This window comes from Eubalaena glacialis, chromosome 17, assembly GCF_028564815.1.
Source record: "Eubalaena glacialis isolate mEubGla1 chromosome 17, mEubGla1.1.hap2.+ XY, whole genome shotgun sequence".
Taxonomy (NCBI): Eukaryota; Metazoa; Chordata; class Mammalia; order Artiodactyla; family Balaenidae; genus Eubalaena; species Eubalaena glacialis.
The window spans coordinates 75,537,334-75,559,554 of record NC_083732.1 but is presented as its reverse complement, the minus strand read 5'-3'; the positions used below and the strand labels follow the sequence as shown (position 1 = coordinate 75,559,554).

At 38.4% G+C, this 22,221-nt stretch overlaps 1 protein-coding gene across 3 annotated transcripts in view; it reads left to right on the top strand.

Annotated features, from left to right (window-relative positions):
• LRATD2 (LRAT domain containing 2) overlaps nt 1–22,221 on the top strand; it is a 344,774-nt gene that overhangs the window by 10,767 nt on the left and 311,786 nt on the right. The window lies entirely within an intron of this gene.

Sequence of the window (22,221 nt, the reverse complement as noted above, 5' to 3'; positions counted from 1 at the left end):
ACTTAATTTTTTAGAGTAGTTTTAGATTTACAGAAAAATTGAGTGGAAAGCACAGAATTCCCATATAACCCCCCTCCTAACCACACAGCCTCCCCTTCCATCAACATGGGTATCAGAGTGGTGCCTTTGTTACAATGGATGAACCAATATTGACTCATCATTATCAACCATAGTTTACACTAGTTTTCACTCTTTGCATTGTACATTCATTGGTTTTGACAAATGCATCCACCATTATAGTATCATGCAAAGGAGTTTTACACAAGACATGTTCTTTATTTCTTTCCCTTCCCAAGCTAAGAATTGGACTATTTTCAGCTGCTCTTATCAAACCTTAAGAGACACTTCTCTGCTGGGCCCTTCTGCTTTCTTTGCCCTTCCAACAGACATTCCTGGCTAGAACTGTGTTCATTCATTCTTTAAGTATTTATTGGGGCCTACCAGGCAATGTGCTACTCGCTAGGGCTAGAAATAGGAATGCCGCAGGGTCCCTATGCTACACGTGCCTGCCCACATTCCGCTGAGGAAAACAGGCAAACAATGAATGCAATACCTTGTGATTAAAGTGTGATGGTGGAGGATAGGTAGGCATCAGGAATTATGGTGGCACTGGAGGGGCAGGGGGTCTGGTGGCTAACCCCACATAGTGGGGTGGGGAAGGGTCCAGGATAGGCTTCCTGGGTAGACTTAAGCAGGTAAGGGGAGGTATTATCAGAGAAAAGTTCTGACATAATCCTGCTCACATCTCATCAATCCTGTATTTTAGGAGTAAGACACACATCTGTCTTTGTATGTGGCTGGGGTGGGTGGTGGGGGGAGGGGGTTTTGAGGACAAATACTATAAATTGCTTAGCAATTCCTTTTTTCTTTTTCATAGTGCTGATATAGGTTTCAGCCAACTAGGGAACATTATCAAAAACTCTGAAAGGATATTAAGTCGAAGTGTTCTCTTATCTTTAGCACCATTATCCAGCTGACTTTGGGCATAGCCAAGCAGTTCCAACATGGTGAGGATTGAGGCTGCTTTCTCTGTGTTTTGAGGGAGCTGAGAGGCACTGGGGAAAACATTGCCTATGGTTGGAATTAAGCCTGGGCTGACACCCCAGCACCTCCCTTGCTACACCACCTGGACAGATGACCTCCCCTGGCTTGGGAGCCTGCATTGTATTCATTTGTAAAGTGGGTATAGTATGTCACCTATCAAGCAGGGTTATGGAGTTAGTAGTAATATACATAAATCACCCAGAAGTGGTCCTGGCAGGAAGGTATATGCTCAGGGATTGGTTGCTGTCATTATCCATTTTCTCTTTTTCTGTTTTGCCCAGTGTTCATGACTCAATCCCAAAATCTCACAGATGAATTTCAGATTGGAGCAGGTTAAGCCAAACAAACTTAATCAGAGTTAAGATGGTCAGAGGTGATGAAACATCTGGTTTCGTAATGGTTAACACCATCTGGCCCCAGGTGTTTGGGAGAAAATCATAAATATGTATGTACACACACACACACACACATACATGTGAACAACCCAAGTGCATTTGACTCTGGTTTCTACCCAACCTGACAACTGAAGAATTGAAGCTCTGGACTTTGATATCATCACAAAGCTATGATCACTTTCTTACCTCCCTAGTTAATGTCTCTCTCTACCTGCACTTTAAGCCTATGGGTATTTTTATTAATGTAATTTTATCACTTTATATCTTATTTTACTTTTTTGGCTGTGCCACACGGCTTGCAGGATCTTAGTTCCCCGACCTGGGATCCAACCCTGGGCCCCTGGCAGTAGAGGCACTGAGTCCTAACCACTGGACCACCAGGGAATTCCCAACTTTATATTTTAAAAAATATGTCCTTAATATAAAAGAAGTTCAAATACCAAAGTATACATAGTAAAAGTGAAGGATATCCTCCACTGCCTTTTCTCACCCTGTTCCACCTCTAACCAAGGGTTATTGGTATTAAGTGTATTGTGTGTTCCTTCTAGACTTTTTTCTGTAAACATTCAGATATGTTTATCTGCATATATTCTCCCATTTTTAAAAAAAAATTTTATTTTATTTATTTTTTATACAGTAGGTTCTTATGAGTCATCCATTTTATACACATCTATGTATACATGTCACTCCCAATCTCCCAGTTCATCCCACCCCCACCCCCACCCCCTGCTGCTTTCCTCCCTTTGTGTCCATATGTTTTTTTCTCTACTTCTGTGTCTCAATTTCTGCCCTGCAAACCGGTTCATCTGTACCATTTTCTAGGTTCCACATATATGCATTAATATACGATATTTGTTTTTCTCTTTCTGACTTACTTCACTCTGTATGACAGTCTCTAGATGCATCCATGTCTCAACAAATGACCCAATTTCGTTCTTTTTTATGGCTGAGTAATATTCCATTGTATATATGTACCACTTCTTCTTTATCCATTCGTCTGTCGATGGGCATTTAGGTTGTTTCCATGACCTGGCTATTGTAAATAGTGCTGCAGTGAACATTGCGGTGCATGTGTCTTTCTGAATTACGGTTTTCTCTGGGTATATGCCCAGTAGTGGGATTGCTGGGTCATATGGTAATTCTATTTTTAGTTTTTTAAAGAACCTCCATACTGTTCTCCATGGGGGCTGTATCATTTTACATTCCCACCAACAGTGCAAGAGGGTTTCTTTTTCTCCACACCCTCTCCAGCATTTGTTGTTTGTAGATTTTCTGATGATGCCAGTCTCACTGGTGTGAGGTGATACCTCATTGTAGTTTTGATTTGCATTTCTCTAATAATTAGTGATGTTGAGCAGCTTTTCATGTGCTTCTTGGCCATCTGTATGTCTTCTTTGGAGAAATGTCTATTTAGATCTTCTGCCCATTTTTGGATTGGGTTGTTTGTTTTTTTAATATTGAGCTGCATGAGCTGTTTATATACTTTGGAGATTAATCCTTTGTCCGTTGATTCATTTGCAAATATTTTCTCCCACTCTGAGGGTTGTCTTTTCATCTAATTTGTAGTTTCCTTTGCTTTGCAAAAGCTTTTAAGTTTCATTAGGTCCCATTTGTTTATTTTTGTTTTTATTTCCATTACTCTAGGAGGTGGATCAAAAAAGATCTTGCTGTGATTTATGTCAAAGAGTGTTCTTCCTATGTTTTCCTCTAAGAGTTTTATAGTGTCCGGTCTTACATTTAGGTCTCTAATCCATTTTGAGTTTATTTTTGTGTATGGTGTTAGGGAGTGTTCTAATTTCATTCTTTTACATGTAGCTATCCAGTTGTCCCAGCACCACTTACTGAAGAGACTGTCTTTTCTCCATTGTATATCCTTGCCTCCTTTGTCATAGATTAGTTGACCATAGGTGTGTAGGTTTATCTCTGGGCTTTCTATCTTGTTCCATTGATCTATATTTGTTTTTGTGCCAGTACCATACTGTCTTGATTACTGTAGCTATGTAGTATACTCTGAAGTCAGGGAGTCTGATTCCTGCAGCTCTGTTTTTTTCCTTCAAGACTGCTTTGGCTATTTGGGGTCGTTTGTGTCTCCATACAAATTTTAAGATTTTTTGTTCTAGTTCTGTAAAAAATGCCACTGGTAATTTGATAGGGATTGCAGTGAATCTGTAGATTGCTTTGGGTAGTATAGTCATTTTCACAGTATTGATCCAAGAACATGGTATATCTCTCCATCTATTGGTATCATCTTTAATTTCTTTCATCAGTGTCTTATAGTTTTCTGCATACAGATCTTTTGTCTCCCTAGGTAGGTGTATTCCTAGGTATTTTATTCTTTTTCTTGCAATGGTAAATGGGAGTATTTCCTTCATTTCTCTTTCAGATTTTTCGTCATTAGTGTATAGAAATGCAAAACATTTCTGTGCATTAATTTTGTATCCTGCAATGTTACCAAATTCATTGATTAGCTCTGGTAGTTTTCTGCTGGCATCTTTAGGATTCTCTATGTATAGTATCATGTCATCTGCAAACAGTGACAGTTTTACTTCTTCTTTTCCAATTTGTATTCCTTTTATTTCTTTTTCTTCTCTGATTGCCGTGGCTAGGACTTCCAAAACTATGTTGAATAATAGTGGTGAGAGTGGACATCCTTGTCTTGTTCCTGATCTTAGAGGAAATGCTTTCAGTTTTTCACCATTGAGAATGATGTTTGCTGTGGGTTTGTCATATATGGCCTTTATTATGTTGAGGTAGGTTCCCTCTATGCCCACTTTCTGGAGAATTTTTATCATAAATGGGTGTTGAATTTTGTCAAAAGCTTTTTCTGCATCTATTGAGATGATCATATGGTTTTTATTCTTCAATTTGTTAATATGGTGTATCACATTGATTGATTTGCATATATTGAAGAATCCTTGCATCCGTGGAATAAATCCCACTTGATCGTGGTGTATGATCCTTTTAATGTGTTGTTGGATTCTGTTTGCTAGTATTTTGTTGAGGATTTTAGCATCTATATTCATCAGTGATATTGGTCTGTAATTTTCTTTTTTTGTAGTATCTTTGTCTGGTTTTGGTATCAGGGTGATGGTGGCCTCCTAGAATGAGTTTGGGAGTGTTCCTTCCTCTGCAATTTTTTGGAAGAGTTTGAGAAGGTTGGGTGTTAGCTCTTCTCTAAATGTTTGATAGAATTCACCTGTGAAGCCATCTGGTCCTGGACTTTTGTTTGCTGGAAGATTTTTAATCACAGTTTCAATTTCATTACTTGTGATTGGTCTGTTCATATTTTCTATTTCTTCCTGGTTCAGTCTTGGAAGGTTATACCTTTCTAAGAATTTGTCTGTTTCTTCCACGTTTTCCATTTTATTGGCATAGAGCTGCTTGTAGTAGTCTCTTAGGACGCTTTGTATTTCTGCGGTGTCTGTTGTAACTTCTCCTTTTTCATTTCTAATTTTATTGATTTGAGTCCTCTCCCTCTTTTTCTTGATGAGTCTGGCTAATGGTTTATCAATTTTGTTTATCTTCTCAAAGAACCAGCTTTTAGTTTTATTGATCTTTGCTATTGTTTTCTTTGTTTCTATTTCATTTATTTCTGCTCTGATCTTTATGATTTCTTTCCTTCTGCTAACTTTGGGTTTTGTTTGTTCTTCTTTCTCTAGTTCCTTTAGGTGTAAGGTTAGACTGTTTACTTGAGGTTTTTCTTGTTTCTTCAGGTAGGCTTGTATAGCTATAAACTTCCCTCTTAGAACTGCTTTTGCTGCATCCCATACGTTTTGGATCGTCGTGTTTTCCTTGTCATTTGTCTCTAGGTATTTTTTGATTTCCTCTTTGATTTCTTCAGCGATCTCTTGGTTATTTAGTAACGTATTGTTTAGCCTCCATGTGTTTGTGTTTTTCACGTTTTTTCCCTGTAATTGATTTCTAATCTCATAGTGTTGTGGTCAGAAAAGGTGCTTGATATGATTTCAATTTTCTTAAATTTACTGAGGCTTGATTTGTGACCCAAGATGTGATCTATCCTGGAGAATGTTCCATGCGCACTTGAGAAGAAAGTGTAATCTGCTGTTTTTGGATGGAATGTCCTATAAGTATCACTTAAATCTATCTGGTCTATTGTGTCATTTAAAGCTTGTGTTTCCTTATTAATTTTCTGTTTGTATGATCTGTCCACTGGTGTAAGTGAGGTGTTACAGTCCCCCACTATTATCGTGTTACTGTCGATTTCCTCTTTTAGAGCTGTTAGCAGTTGCCTTATGTATTGAGGTGCTCCTATGTTGGGTGCATATATATTTATAATTGTTATATCTTCTTCTTGGATTGATCTCTTGATCATTATGTAGTGTCCTTCCTTGTCTCTTGTAACATTCTTTATTTTAAAGTCTATTTTATCTGATATGAGTATTGCTACTCCAGCTTTCTTTTGATTTCCTTTTGCATGGAATATCTTTTTCCATCCCCTGACTTTCAGTCTGTATGTGTCCCTAGGTCTGAGGTGGGTCTCTTGTAGACAGCATATATATGGGTCTTGTTTTTGTATCCATTCAGTAAGCCTGTGTCTTTTGGTTGGAGCATTTATTCCATTCACGTTTAAGGTAATTATTGATACGTATGTTCCTATTACCATTTTGTTAATTGTTTTGGGTTGGTTTTTTTTTTTTTTTTTTTTTTTTTTTAAAGATTAGACTCAGAACCTGACTGGAAGCCTGCTCTTTTTTTTTTTTTTTAAATTATTAATTAATTTATTTATTTTTGGCTGTGTTGGGTCTTCGTTTCTGTGCGAGGGCTCTCTCTAGTTGTGGCAAGTGGGGGCCACTCTTCATCACAGTGTGCGGGCCTCTCACTGTCGCGGCCTCTCTTGTTGCGTAGCACAAGCTCCAGACGCACAGGCTCAGTAGTTGTGGCTCACGGGCCCAGTTGTTCCGCGGCATGTGGGATCTTCCCAGACCAGGGCTCGAACCCGTGTCCCCTGCATTGGCAGGCAGATTCTCAACCACTGCGCCACCAGGGAAGCCCCTGGGTTGGTTTTTGTAGGTCCTTTTCTTCTCTTGTGTTTCCCACTTAGAGAAGTTCCTTTAGCATTTGTTGTAGAGCTGGTTTGGTGGTGCTGAATTCTCCTAGCTTTTTTTTTTTTTTTTTTTTTGGCTGTGTTGGGTGTTCGTTTCTGTGCGAGGGCTTTCTCCAGTTGCGGCGAGTGGGGGCCACTCTTCATCGTGGTGCGCGGGCCTCTCACTGTCGCGGCCTCTCCCGTTGCGGAGCACAGGCTCCAGATGCGCAGGCTCAGTAGTTGTGGCTCACGGGCTTAGTTGCTCCGCAGCATGTGGGATCTTCCCAGACCAGGGCTCGAACCCGTGTCTCCTGCACTGGCAGGCAGATTCTTAACCACTGCGCCACCAGGGAAGCCCCTTCTCTTAGCTTTTGATTGTCTGTAAAGCTTTTGATTTCTCCATTGGATCTGAATGAGATCCTTGCCAGGTAGAGTAATCTTGGTTGTAGGTTCTTTCCTTTCATCACTTTAAGTATATCATGCCACTCCCTTCTGGCTTGTAGAGTTTCTGCTGAGAAATCCGCTGTTAACCTTATGGGAGTTCCCTTGTATGTTTTTTATTTATTTATTTATTTTTTATTTTTATTTTTATTTTTTTTTAATCAGTCATCAATTTTATACACATCAGTGTATACATGTCAATCCCAATCGCCCAATTCAGCACACCTCCATCCTCACCCCACTGCGGTTTTCCCCCTTTGGTGTCCATACGTTTGTTCTCTACATCTGTGTCTCAACTTCTGCCCTCCAAACCGGTTCATCTGTACCATTTTTCTAGGTTCCACATACATGCGTTAAGATATGATATTTGTTTTTCTCTTTCTGACTTATTTCACTCTGTATGACAGTCTCTAGATCCATCCACGTCTCAACAAATGACTCAATTTCGTTCCTTTTTATGGCTGAGTAATATTCCATTGTATATATGTACCACTTCTTCTTTGTCCATTCGTCTGTCGATGGGCATTTAGGTTGCTCCCATGACCTGGCTATTGTAAATAGTGCTGCAATGAACATTGGGGTGCATGTGTCTTTTTGAATTACGGTTTTCTCTGGGTATATGCCCAGTAGTGGGATTGCTGGATCACATGGTAATTCTATTTTTAGTTTTTTAAGGAACCTCCATATTGTTCTCCATAGTGGCTGTATCAATTTACATTCCCACCAACAGTGCAAGAGGGTTCCCTTTTCTCCACACCCTCTCCAGCATTTGTTGTTTGTAGATTTTCTGATGATGCCCATTCTAATTGGTGTGAGGTGATACCTCACTGTAGTTTTGATTTGCATTTCTCTAATAATTAGTGATGTTGAGCATCTTTTCATGTGCTTCTTGGCCATCTTTATGTCTTCTTTGGAGAAATATCTACTTAGGTCTTCTGCCCATTTTTGGATTAGGTTGTTTGTTTCTTTAATATTGAGCTGAACAAGCTCTTTATATATTTTGGAGATTAATCCTTTGTCTATTGATTCGTTTGCAAATATTTTCTCCCATTCTGAGGGTTGTCCCTTGTATGTTATTTGTCGTTTTTCCCTTGCTGCTTTCAATAATTTTTCTTTGTCTTTAATTTTTGCCAACTTGATTACTATGTGTCTCGGTGTCTTTCTCCTTGGGTTTATCCTGTATGGGACTCTCTGCGCTTCCTGGACTTGGTGGCTATTTCCTTTCCCATGTTAAGGAAGTTTTTGACTATAATCTCTTCAGGTATTTTCTCGGGTCCTTTCTCTCTCTCTTCTCCTTCTGGGACCCCTAGAATGCGAATGTTCTTGTGTTTAATATTGTCCCAGAGGTCTCTTAGGTCTCATTTCTTTTTATTCTTTTTTCTTTTTTCTGTTCCACAGCAGTGAATCCCACCATTCTGTCTTCCAGATCACTTATCCATTCTTCTGCCTCAGTTAGTCTGCTATTGATTCCTTCTAGTGTAGTTTTCATTTCAGTTATTGTATTGTTCATCTCTGTTTGTTTGTTCTTTAATTCTTCTAGATGTTTGTTAAACATTTCTTGCATCTTCTCCATCTTTGCATCCATTCTTTTTGCGAGGTCCTGGATCATCTTCAGTATCATTATTCTGAATTCTTTTTCTGGAAGGTTGCCTATCTCCACTTCATTTAGTTGTTTTTCTGGGGTTTTATCTTGTTCCTTCATCTGGTACATAGCCCTCTGCCTTTTCATCTTGTCTGTCTTTCTGTGAATGTGGTTTTTGTTCCACAGGCTGCAATATTGTAGTTCTTGCTTCTGCTGTCTGCCTTCTCCTCCCAGATTTTTAAAAATTAGATCATGCTGTGCATCTGTCTTTGATGCCCATTGATATCCAATTTTTCCTAATTATAAATGGTACTGAAAGCATCTTGCTACACCTGGTCTTGGTATATATGTGAATATTTCTGAAGGATATAATCATTGAAGTGAAATTTCTGGCTTCAGGGTCATGCAAAATTTAAATTTTGATAGGGACAACCATATAGCACTCTATAAAGAATTGTGCCAATTTACAGTAATACTAATAACTTTCTCAAGTGTTTGAAAATATTTGCTTATTCATAGGTAAAAATTAGTAGATTGTTGTTAGAGTTTCTATGAGAGTTTTATTTTTCACCACCTGAGCTAGTCTTATTAGTATCTCCAAGAATTCAGTTCAGTGGTTTACCAGTTTTATTCTATTACAAACATTCTAATTCCCTCCAAAGCACTTGGTTATTGGATCAGCCTGGCAAATTCTAGAGTCCAATCTATGAACTTGAACAAACAGTAGAAAGGTAGTGGTGGGAGGTATCCAAAGTTATCCTTCTTTTAAAAATGTAGTTCGGAGTATGAAACATACTGATTAACATCATTTAGTGGCTTGCAATAGTGCTTAGAATGAAATCTAAGTTCCTTGCCATGGCCTGTTGGCCTGCACAGCCTGGCCTCTGCTTATGTTGCTGACCTCACTTCTTATCACCCTCCCTTTCAGGGTATATCCCAGCCTCACAGGCTTATATTTATCTTCCTAAACACACCAAGGTTATTCTTTCTTGCTTGAGAGCAGTATTTTTCACTTTCTGACTATTTACCTGCAATAAGAAATGCACTGTGTATCACAAGTAAATGCCCACATATATGTATGTGTGTGTGTGTATGTATGTGTGTGCATATATATGAAAGTAAAATTTATAAATAAATAAATAAACTAACATTGTACCAAATACCTCCTAACTGTACTGTGATGCCATGGACTAAGATAATGTGGTGAGCAGAATAATGCCTCCCGCCCCCCCAAAAAGATGTCTGTACAGGCCAGGGATTATGTTTTCTGACCAGTCTAAATCCCAAAATTGAGGATTTGGTGCAATGGGGAGCGAATACCCAGAGCCTCATATTTTTACCAATTTACAGCATCAATTTGGGCAAACCTTTCATTTTATTGCCTCTCATATCCTTAGCCTTCACTTTGGAAATGCAAATGTTTATGTGTTTGGAGTGTCCACAGCCCTGGATTAGGCACTTTAGGGTGATGTGAATTGTGTTTGGAGGAATAAATAAATTCCATAGTGTGTGCTTGTTGGAGAAATCCAGATTAAAGAGTTAGAAGAAACTTGAAAATAATAAAAACAGAATGAGACACTCCACTGTGAAACGTAGTTAGGAGCAAGAGGACACTTGGGTTATGTTGGTCATCTCCAGCAATAACAATACCCATTTGTAATGGGATGCCTTTCCAAAGCATGCTTCACAGATTATCACATTTGATCTTTGCAGTCTCTCCTTAATAGGTGTGGACATTGGGCCTCAGAGAATGGGAAATAAAATGTTTATTGAGCACATACTATATGCTGGAGCCCATGATTGGAACCTTGCAAATGGTATTTCATTTAATTCCCAGCATAACCTAGGAGTTCCCCACTGTGATTATCATGTTATAGATGAAGTTATGACTCTTCCAGGCTTGCTGAGCTGCAAAATGGACTAAACAAGATTCAGTCCACAGTCATCTGACTCCTGGGTCAAGGTTCTTCCTGCCACATTGCACGTTACACTCATTCTCATTTGCAAGCTTTTCCAAATCACGTAATCACAACGGCTTCTCTTCAGATTTCTGCAGTGCTGCTGAAAGTTGAGTAGGTGGAATATTAGAATAAGATTTTCCTTGGTGGCCCCGTTACTCTGAAAAATGAGTTGATAAAGGCAAGAAACTGAATAATCCAACTGAGAGATTACAGAGAACCAAGGAAGATGAAGTTCCATGTGCAAAGGACTTTGCTTTTTTACTTTAACTTTTTATTTGGGCATAATTTCAAAGTTGCTTGAATAAGCAAAGTGCAAAAGAACCTCTGTCTACCCTTTCTGAAGATTCATCTTTTCTTAACATTTTATTTCATTTGTAAGTGCAAGTGGGATAAATGTTTTTTTTTTTTTTAGCCTCCATGTGTTTGTGTTTTTTACGTTTTTTCCCTGTAATTGATTTCTAATCTCATAGTGTTGTGGTCAGAAAAGGTGCTTGATATGATTTCAATTTTCTTAAATTTACTGAGGCTTGATTTGTGACCCAAGATGTGGTCTATCCTGGAGAATGTTCCGTGCGCACTTGAGAAGAAAGTGTAATCTGCTGTTTTTGGATGGAATGTCCTATAAATATCAATTAAATCTATCTGGTCTATTGTGTCATTTAAAGCTTCTGTTTCCGTATTTATTTTCATTTTGGATGATCTGTGCATTGGTGTAAGTGAGGTGTTAAAGTCCCCCACTATTATCGTGTTACTGTCGATTTCCTCTTTTAGAGCTGTTAGCAGTTGCCTTATGTATTGAGGTGCTCCTATGTTGGGTGCATATATATTTGTCATTGTTTTATCTTCTTCTTGGATTGACCCCTTGATCATTATGTAGTGTCCTTCCTTGTCTCTTGTAACATTCTTTATTTTAAAGTCTATTTTCTCTAATATGAGTATTGCTACTCCAGCTTTCTTTTGATTTCCATTTGCATGGAATATCTTTTTCCATCCCATCACTTTCAGTCTGTATGTGTCCCTAGGTCTGAAGTGGGTCTTTTGTAGACAGCATATATATGGGTTTTGTTTTTGTATCCATGCAGCGAGCCCGTGTCTTTTGCTTGTAGCATTTAATCCATTCACGTTTAAGGTAATTATCGATATGTATGTTCCTATGTCCATTTTCTTAATTGTTTTGGGTTGGTTTTTGTAGGTCCTTTTCTTCTCTTGTGTTTCCCACTTAGAGAAGTTCCTTTAGCATTTGTTGTAGAGCTGGTTTTGTGGTGCTGAATTCTCTTAGCTTTTGCTTGTCTGTAAAGCTTTTGATTTCTCCATCGAATCTGAATGAGATCCTTGCCGGTTAGAGTCATCTTGGTTGTAGGTTCTTCCCTTTCATCACTTTAAGTATATCATGCCACTCCCTTCTGGCTTGTAGAGTTTCTGCTGAGAAATCCGCTGTTAACCTTATGGGAGTTCCCTTGTATGTTATTTGTCATTTTTCCCTGGCTGCTTTTAATAATTTTTCTTTGTCTTTAATTTTTGCCAGCTTGATTATTATGTGTCTTGGCGTGTTTCTCCTTGGGTTTATCCTGTATGGGACTCTCTGCACTTTCTGGACTTGGGCGGCTATTTCCTTTCCCATGTTAAGGAAGTTTTTTACTATAATCTCTTCAAATATTTTCTCGGGTCCTTTCTCTCTCTCTTCTCCTTCTGGGAACCCTATAATGCAAATGTTCTTGCGTTTAATGTTATCCCAGAGGTCTCTTAGGCTGTCTTCATTTCTTTTCATCCTTTTTTCTTTATTCTGTTCCACAGCAGTGAATTCCACCATTCTGTCTTCCAGGTCACTTATCCGTTCTTCTGCCTCAGTTAGTCTGCTACTGATTCCTTCTAGTGTAGTTTTCATTTCAGTTATTGTATTGTTCATCTCTGTTTGTTTGTTCTTTAATTCTTCTAGATGTTTGTTAAACATTTCTCACATCTTCTCGATCTTTGCCTGCATTCTTTTTCCGAGGTCCTGGATCATCTTCGCTATCATTATTCTGAATTCTCTTTCTGGAAGGTTGCCTATCTCCACTTCATTTAGTTGTTTTTCTGGGGTTTTATCTTGTTCCTTCATCTGGTACGTAGCCGTCTGCCTTTTCATCTTGTCTGTCTTTCTGTGAATGTGGTTTTTGCTCCACAGGCTGCAGGATTGTAGTTCTTCTTGCTTCTCGGATAAATGTTTTTTAATGTCATTTTTGCCCAAGGACTCTGTGTGTCTTGCAGCATTTTTATTCCTCATTTGAATTGTCCTACAGCCCAGCTCTCTTATTCATCCTTTCCTACCCATGTTCTCAAATTTAGTTGTGCATTATTGCCCAGGATTTCCTTCTCTCTCCCTTTTTGCATACAAGTCTGGCTCTGCCACGGGTCAGCTTGAATTTGGATCACTGTTCTACCACTTACCAGCCATTGTCACTTTTATAATAAGAGTGTTAGAATTTCCTTATCTGTAAAAAGGGGCTTGAAGTAGCACTTTCCATAGTGTTTGTGAAGATTATATGGAATCATTGGTAAGTTTAGCCATAGTACCAAGCACAGAGTAAGTTCCCCTGGAAATGCATCCTCACATTGCAAAGGACCCGTGTTCATTCTACAGCTGTACCTGTTGTTAAAATATTGAAACACTTTCATATCAGTTGATAAACAGCTGCTTCCCTGAAACCCACCCCTCACCACCGTAGCACTCTCATCTTCCTGGCCACCTGGCCACTGCCCTGGGGCCACCGTGGATATTCCCACAGTCCAAAAACAGGTACCTGCCTGTGGAGCTGGGGCCTCCAGGACCCTGCTGTAGCTCTGTGTGCAGCATTGTGATTGGTTGATGACTTCTGAAAAATATTAATTTCTGCAGAATATTAGCTTAGTGCCTATAAATACTATGACTCCTGTTTACAAATGACAAAGGAAGCCAGGGGAGAGAATGAGTAACTTTGCCCAAGGTCACACATAATGACTTAAACTGAAACTATTTAATTTCCAAAACCAAGTCCAGTCTCCATGGAGTCAAGTCCCAGTCACTAAGTGTGGTTCAGCCCCTGTGACCTTGGACAGGGGACTACATCTCTTAGAGGGGGCCAGAGTGAGAATGATTCTTCTGGCTTCCCTTTCTCTCCAGGCATTGAAAAGTGCCAATATAAGGAAATTTTCCTTGTCTTTTTGTTCAGGGCAAAAAAGTTGAACAGTCAATTTTAGGCCAGAGATCAAACTCCACTCGTTAATTATTCACAGAGTTGATCACTCTGCTCTGTTCTTGAAACTGCTAAACCAGCTGAGACAAACCAGAGCTACAATGCTGGTAAAATAAACTTTTTGAAAAGAATTTGTTGAAGCAGAGCATACAAATACTTTTAGAGATGGAATGTGAGCCAATGAAAGCAAAGACACATAGTGAAAGGAGCATGGTCTTGGGAGCCAGAGAGACGCCACTTAATGAGCTGTGTGCTCTTGGGCAGATCATGTAATAGGTAACCTTGGTTTCATCATTTGGTAAATGAGAATAAGTACCTTGAAGAGTTATTTAGAGGCAGATACAGTAGGTGCACAGCCCCAAGCTCTGCGCCTGGCACCAGGAGGGAGAGCCAAAATATCTCCTAACCTAGACTACAGGACCCTAAAGAAACCAGGGTCACTGTGAATCAGCATCCCAAAGGTTCCCGGAGGGCCCCAGCAGGCCAGGAGTTAACCTTTACCTTGCTGGACCATGGGGGAAGGATGAGACTGTTGACCAACCAGGATGGAAGTCTTTTATCTGCTGTGCTCACAAGTCCCAGCTGAAGAGCAGCCCTGCCTGGCAGCAAAAGAAAGTGCTCAGGCACCATCAGGTCTGCTCTTCATTACCGGAGAAAGAAGGAAGGACAAGAGACAGCTAATAATTGGGGGGTTGGTTTGTTTCCAGTGGTACAGAAGGGGTAAAGAGAAAGTTGAAGCCCTTCTCCTTCCTACTTCCCATGCTTACACCCAGGAAATAACAATTAGTAGCAGATTCTTGTGTCTTTTTCTATAAATGAGTCATTAGCCTTCCTTCCTTCCATACAAATGGAATTATAATAATGGTTAATATTTAGCATGTGCTTGCTATGTGCCTCAGAATATTTTAAGCATCTTATATAGACAATATGTTATTTAACCTTCATGACAACTCTGTGAAATAAGTACTGCTTTTATTTTCATTTTTCAGCTGGGGAAACTGAGGCACAGAGGTTAAAGCACTTGCCTAAAGTCACACAGTAGGTAGGGACAGGAAAAAGAACCCAGGAAGTCAACGTATATCTATCTTATTCTGTTTTATGCTTGTATAGCGTCTCAGTATGAGTGAATGATAGTTTATTTAACTTATTGTTGGATATCGAAGTTGTCCAAATCTGTTCTAACAATCACAGCTCCACCAAACATCTTTGTGTATTTATCTTTGAAGTTTTAACTCTTATTTGATGTCTACTTTGTGCCAGGCACTCTGGGACACTCTTGACCTGCATTTTGTCATGTAATGCTCACACTCCATGAGGTGAGGAACCGTTCATTTTGCAGGGAAGGCTATTGAGACTCCTAGTCATTAAGTAACTTGCCCAAGGTCCCAGAGTTGGTAAATGGCAGAAGGTGAAAATGAACTCAGGCTCTCTGATTTCAGGGTCTATAATACCACCGTTGCTATGGAAACTACACGGTTGTATGTGAAAATGCCCAGGAGGAATTCACACATCTACAGGAATCTCCTTTTAATAACATTACCCTTTTATATTTTTTCTTCTGTATTAATCTCACTGAGGCCAGTTTTCATACCTATAAAAGGGAGTTAATAATACCTATTACTATGGACTGAATTGTGTTCCCATAAAATTCATATGTTGAAGCCCTAACCCCCCAATGTGTTGGTATTTGGAAGTGGGGCCTTTTAGAGGTAATTAGGTTTAGATGAGGTCGTGAGGGTGTAGTCCCCTTGATGGGATTGGTGTCCTTGTATGAAGAGACACCAGAAATCTTGCTTCCCCTCTCTCACTCTGTCTCTTTCCACCATGTGAGCAGGCATCAAGAAGTTGTCCATCTGCAAACCAGGAAGTGGGTCTTTACCAGAACCTGACATACTGGCACCTTGATCATAGACTTCTAGCTGCCAGAACTGTGAGAAATAAATTTCTGTTGTTTGGGAATTCCCGGGTGGTCCAGTGGTTAAGACTTGGCGCTTTCACTGCCGTGGCCCTGGGTTCAATCCCTGGTCTGGGATCTAAGATCCCGCAAGCTGTGCAGCACAGCCTAAATAAGTAAATTAATTAATTAATAAATTTCTGTTGTTTAAACCACCAGTCTATGGTATTTCATTCATTATGTTACCCTGAGCAGATTAATACACCTCCCTTATAAAATTATTTTGAAGATTAACAGAAACAACAAGGTAAAGCCATCGAGAATAATTTCTAGCATGAATTATGGAGTTATTGTATGCTAGGTATTGTTCTAAGAGCTTCAAATGTGCATTAGTTTCCTAGTGTTGCCATAACAAAATATCACAAACTGGGTGGCTTAAAACAATGGAAATGTATTCTTTCACAGTTTTGGAGGTTAGACATCTGAAATCAAGGTGTTGACAGGGCCAAAGTCCCTTAAAAGCCTCTGGGGGAGGATTCTTCCTTGCTTCTTCCTAGCTTCTGGTAGCCCAGGCGTTCCTTGGCTTGTGGTAGGATAACTCCAGTCTCTGCCTCCATTGTCAAATGGCATTCTCCCTGTGTGTTTGTGTTTTCATACGGCCATCTTCTTATAAAGACATCAATCCTATTGGAGGGAGGGCCTACCTTACTCCAGTATGACCTCATCTTAACTAATTACATCTATTGATACAGTGACCTTATTTCCAAATAAAATCCCATTCTGAGATATTGAAGGTTAGGACTTCAGCATATCTTTTCTGAAGGGAACAATTCATCCCATCACAGTACATCTTACCTCATTCAATCTCCATGGCACCCAATGAAGCAGATATTATTACATTAATTTTAGAGATGAGGACATGGAGCTCGGAGAATTCACGTAACTTGTCCAAGGCAGAGTGACTAAGCAAGTATACGCTCTACTACTTCTTGGCTACTAGAGTTTAGGGGCATAGTAAGCACTCAGAAAAATATGAGTTTATTACTCTTTTTGTTTGTTCGTTTGTTTTATTTTGAAATGCCTTACAAATGACCATATACCCCAGAGTAAGGGTAAGCAAACTTTTTTTCTGAAAAGGGACAGACAGTAAGTGTTTTAGTTTTTGCAGGTGATGTGGTCAGTCTCTGTTGCAACTACTGAACTCTGCTATTGTAGCACGGAGCTAGCCAAAGATAATATGTAAGCAAATGACCATGACTGTGTTCCAGTAAAACGTTATTTACAAATAGACAGGGTTTATCTATTCAACAGTTGATGGACATTTGGGTCGCCTCCACATTTTGGCAATTATGATGAATAATGTTGCTATTTGATAGTGTCTTTCAAAGCCCAAAACTTTTAAATTTTGATGAAGTTCAAATGATCTATCTTTTTCTTTTATTTCTTATGCTTTTGGTATCCTAAGAATGCATTGCTTAATCTGAGACCATGAAGACTTACTCTTAGGTTTCCTTCTAAGAGTTGTATAGTTTTAGTCTGATATTTTTCTCATCCATTTTGAGTTAACTTTTATACATGGTGTTGACTAGTTTCATTCTTTTTCGTGTAGTTATCCAGTTGTCCTAGCACAATTTGTTGAAAACACTGTTCTTTTCCCCACTGTATTATCTTGGCACTCTTGTCAAAAGTCAATTGACCATAAATGTAAGGGTTTATTTCTGGACTCTCAATTCTATTCCATTGATCTGTATGCCTATCATTAAGCCAGTTCCTCACTGTCTCGATTACTGTTGCTGCGTTATAAGTTTTGAAATCAAGAAGTGTGACTCCTCCAGCTGTGTACTTTCATTTCAAGATTGTTTTCACTTTTCAGGGCCCTTGTATTCCCATATACATTTTAAGATCACCTTGTCAGTTTCTTCAAAAAAGCCAGCTGGGCTTTTGACAGAGATTGCAATGAATCTGCAAATAAAATTCGGGAGTATTACCATCTTAACAATATTAATTTTTCTAATCCATGAACATGAGATATCTTTCCATTTATTTGTGTCTTCATTAATTTATTGTAATGTGTTTTGTAGATTTTAGTGTACAAGTGTTGTACTTCTTTTGTTAAATTTACTAAGTATTCTGTTCTTCTTGATGCTATTATAAATGGAACTGTTTTCTTAATTATATTTTCAGATAGTTCATTGTAAGTATACAGAAATATATTTGATTTTTGTACACTGATTTTGTGTCTTGTAATCTTGCTGAATTCATTTATTTGTCTTAATATCTTTTTAGTCAACTCCTTACTTTTTTCTATAAACAAAGTCATGCTATCTGCAAATAGAGATAGTTTTCTTCTTCCTTTTCAGTCTGGATGCCTTTTATCTCTTTTCCTCGTTTAAATGTTCTGGCAAGAACCTCCAGAACAATATTGAATAGAAATGGCAAGAGCAGGTATCTTGTCTTGTTCCTAAACTTAGAGGGAGAAACTTTCAGTCTTTCACTATTATCTAAGATGTTAGCTATGTTTTTTTCATAGATGCCTCTCATCATTTGAGGAAGTTTCTTTCTATTCTTAGATTGAGTGTTTTTACCATGAAAGAGTGTTGAATTTTGTCAAATTATTTTTTCAGCTATTGAGATGACATTGTGATTTTTAAACTTTATTCTATTGATATAGTGTGTTATATTAATTTCTTTCTGTATGTTGAACCAAGCTTTCATTCCTGAGGTGATCTTATTCATGGTATATAATCCTTTTTATATGTTGGTGAATTCAGTTTGTTAGTAATTTTTGAGGACTTTTTGTCTGTGTTCATATGGGATATTGATCTGTAGTTTCCTTTTTTGTGATGTCTTTGATTTGGTATCAGGATAATGCAAGCCTCATAGAATTGTGTCCCATAGGTCTCTGTTTATTTCCTTTGATTACTTTCTATTTGTACTGAGTAATCTTAATTGACCTGTCTTTAAACTTACTAATTCTTTGACCTGCTCAAGTCTGCATTTGGGCATACTTTATATCTTTTAGTTGATGGTCTCTGTTTGATGACACATTTTTCTCATACTTTAATTCTTTAGAAATGGTTTCTTTGAGTTCTTTGAATATATTTATGATAACTGATTTAAGTCTTTATCTAGTAAATCTGTCTTTCTTTCTAGTAACGTCTGGGCTTTCTCAGGGACAGTTTCTGTAAACTTTTTTTCCCTTTGGGCCATATGTTCCTGTTTCTTTGTATTTCTTATATTTTTTGCTATTGTTATTGAAAATTGGACTTTTTATCAAAACAAACAACTTTTTATTGAAGTATAGTTGATTAGCAATGTTGTATTAGTTTCAGGTGTACAGCAAAGTGATTCAGTTATACATCTATCCATCTATCTCTCTGTATACATATGTCTGTTCTTTTTCAGATTCTTTTCCATTATAGGTTATTACAAGATATTGAATATAGTTCCCTGTACCATACAGTAGGTCCTTGTTGTTTATCTATTTTATATATAGTAGTGTGCATCTGTTAATCCTAAACTCCTAATTTATCCCTCCCTCCCCTTTCCCTTTTGGTAACCATTAATTTGTTTTCTATGTTTGTGAGTCTATTTCCGTTTTGTAAATAAGTTCATTTGTATCATTTTTTTTAGATTCCATATGTAAGTGATATCATATGATATTTGTCTTTTTCTGTCTGACTTAGTTCACTTAGTATGATAATTTCCAGGTCCATCCATGTTGCTGCAAATGACATTATTTCATTCTTTTTATGGCTGAGTAATATTCCATTGTACGTATATACCACATCTTTTTTATCCATTCTTCTGTTGATGGATATTTAGGTTGCTTCCATGTCTTGGCTATTGTAAATAGTGCTGCTATGAACACTGGGGTACAAGTATCTTTTTTTTTTTTTTAAATACTTATTTATTTTACATATTTATTTGGCTGGGCCATGTCTTAGTTGTGGCATGCAGGATCTAGTTCCCTGACCAGGGATCGAACCTGGGCCCCCTGAATTGGGAACGTGGAGTCTTAGCCCCTGGACCACAAGGGAAGTCCCTGTATCTTTTTAAAATTTATTTATTTATTTATTTTTGGGTGTGTTGAGTCTTCGTTTCTGTGCGAGGGCTTTCTCCAGTTCCGGCGAGCGGGGGCCACTCTTTTTTTTTTTTTTTCACACACACTGTATTTTATTTTTACAAGAAATAAATAGACTGACACCAAGCATTGTACATGGATGACCACAACAAAAGCAACAATGATTGCAATTACCAAACATGAAACACACTCATACTATGTCATAATATTGACATTCAGTCCAGTAATCCTCCACTGCAACAGCTCCTTTACTTTGCAGTGAAAATTGATTTGTATATTCTTTGCCTCTGAGTTCTTGTGGGATTTTTTCTTTTTTTAAATTCAACCAGAAAGTCACAAAAATTATACTCATCCTCATCAGTTCACTCAGTCCCATGTAATTAATTTTTTCATCTTGATCTTTTGTTAGCACTTTTATGAGCTCATCAGTTTTTCATTAGAGTTCTGAAAATGCTTATTCATTCAGTTCAGCAGTGCAGTCAGGTACCAGAAACCTGTACTTGTCAGAGTCTTTTCCATGAATTTCCTGAAGATGAAACCCTTTTATAGGAACATATTTACAAAAGCATCAGAGTACACCCAGAACTGTCTGTAAATGACAAAAGACTTAAAAATGACCACGGTTAAAGATTTGATGAAAGTTCATAATAATGCAGTTGACAAGAAAATTAGTTATTTCTGAGATATACATTTTAAAGTAATAACTAGGATTATGACTTATAACATTATACCAGAACATATAAGATTTTTAGAAATTTCATGTAATGTCTGAAACATTTATATTAACATATTTCCATACAAATAACCCAATGAAAGTTTAGTATTAGTTGTTTTGTTTGTTTGTTTATACTGCAGGTTCTTATTAGTCATCAATTTTATACACATCAGTGTATACATGTCAATCCCAATCGCCCAATTCAGCACACCACTATCCCCACCCCACCGCAGTTTTCCCCCCTTGGTGTCCATATGTCTGTTCTCTACATCTGTGTCTCAACTTCTGCCCTGCAAACCGGTTCATCTGTACCATTTTTCTAGGTTCCACATACATGCGTTAATATACAATATTTGTTTTTCTCTTTCTGACTTACTTCACTCTGTATGACAGTCTCTAGATTCATCCACGTCTCAACAAATGACTCAATTTCGTTCCTTTTTATGGCTGAGTAATATTCCATTGTATATATGTACCACTTCTTCTTTATCCATTCGTCTGTTGATGGGCATTTAGGTTGCTTCCATGACCTGGCTATTGTAAATAGTGCTGCAATGAACATTGGGGTGCATGTGTCTTTTTGAATTACGGTTTTCTCTGGGTATATGCCCAGTAGTGGGATTGCTGTGTCATATGGTAATTCTATTTTTAGTTTTTTAAGGAACCTCCATATTGTTCTCCATAGTGGCTGTATCAATTTACATTCCCACCAACAGTGCAAGAGGGTTCCCTTTTCTCCACACCCTCTCCAGCATTTGTTGTTTGTAGATTTTCTGATGATGCCCATTCTAATTGGTGTGAGGTGATACCTCACTGTAGTTTTGATTTGCATTTCTCTAATAATTAGTGATGTTGAGCATCTTTTCATGTGCTTCTTGGCCGTCTGTATGTCTTCTTTGGAGAAGTGTCTATTTAGGTCTTCTGCCCATTTTTGGATTGGGGTGTTTGTTTCTTTAATATTGAGCTGAATGAGCTGTTTATATATTTTGGAGATTAATCCTTTGTCCGTTGATTCGTTTGCAAATATTTTCTCCCATTCTGAGGGTTGTCTTTTCGTCTTGTTTATGGTTTCCTGTGCTGTGCAAAAGCTTTGAAGTTTCATTAGGTCCCATTTGTTTATTTTTGTTTTTATTTCCATTACTCTAGGAGGTGGATCAAAAAAGATCTTGCTGTGATTTATGTCAAAGAGTGTTCTTCCTATGTTTTCCTCTAAGAGTTTTATAGTGTCCAGTCTTACATTTAGGTCTGTAATCCATTTTGAGTTTATTTTTGTGTATGGTGTTAGGGAGTATTCTAATTTCATTCTTTTACATGTAGCTGTCCAGTTTTCCCAGCACCACTTATTGAAGAGACTGTCTTTTCTCCATCGTATATCTTTGCCTCCTTTGTCATAGATTAGTTGACCGTAGGTGCGTGGGTTTATCTCTGGGCTTTCTATCTTGTTCCATTGATCTATGTTTCTGTTTTTGTGCCAGTACCATATTGTCTTGATTACTGTAGCATTGTAGTATAGTCTGAAGTCAGGGAGTCTGATTCCTCCAGCTCCGTTTTTTTCCCTCAAGACTGCTTTGGCTATTCGGGGTCTTTTGTGTCTCCATACAAATTTTAAGATGATTTTTTCTAGCGGGGGGCCACTCTTCATCGCGGTGCACGGGCCTCTCACTGTCGCGGCCTCTCTTGTTGCGGAGCACGGGCTCCAGACGCGCAGGCTCAGTAGTCGTGGCTCACGGGCCTAGCCGCTCTGCGGCATGTGGGATCTTCCCAGACCAGGGCTCGAACCCGTGTCCCCTGCATTGGCAGGCAGATTCTTAACCACTGCGCCACCAGGGAAGCCCCCCCCTGTATCTTT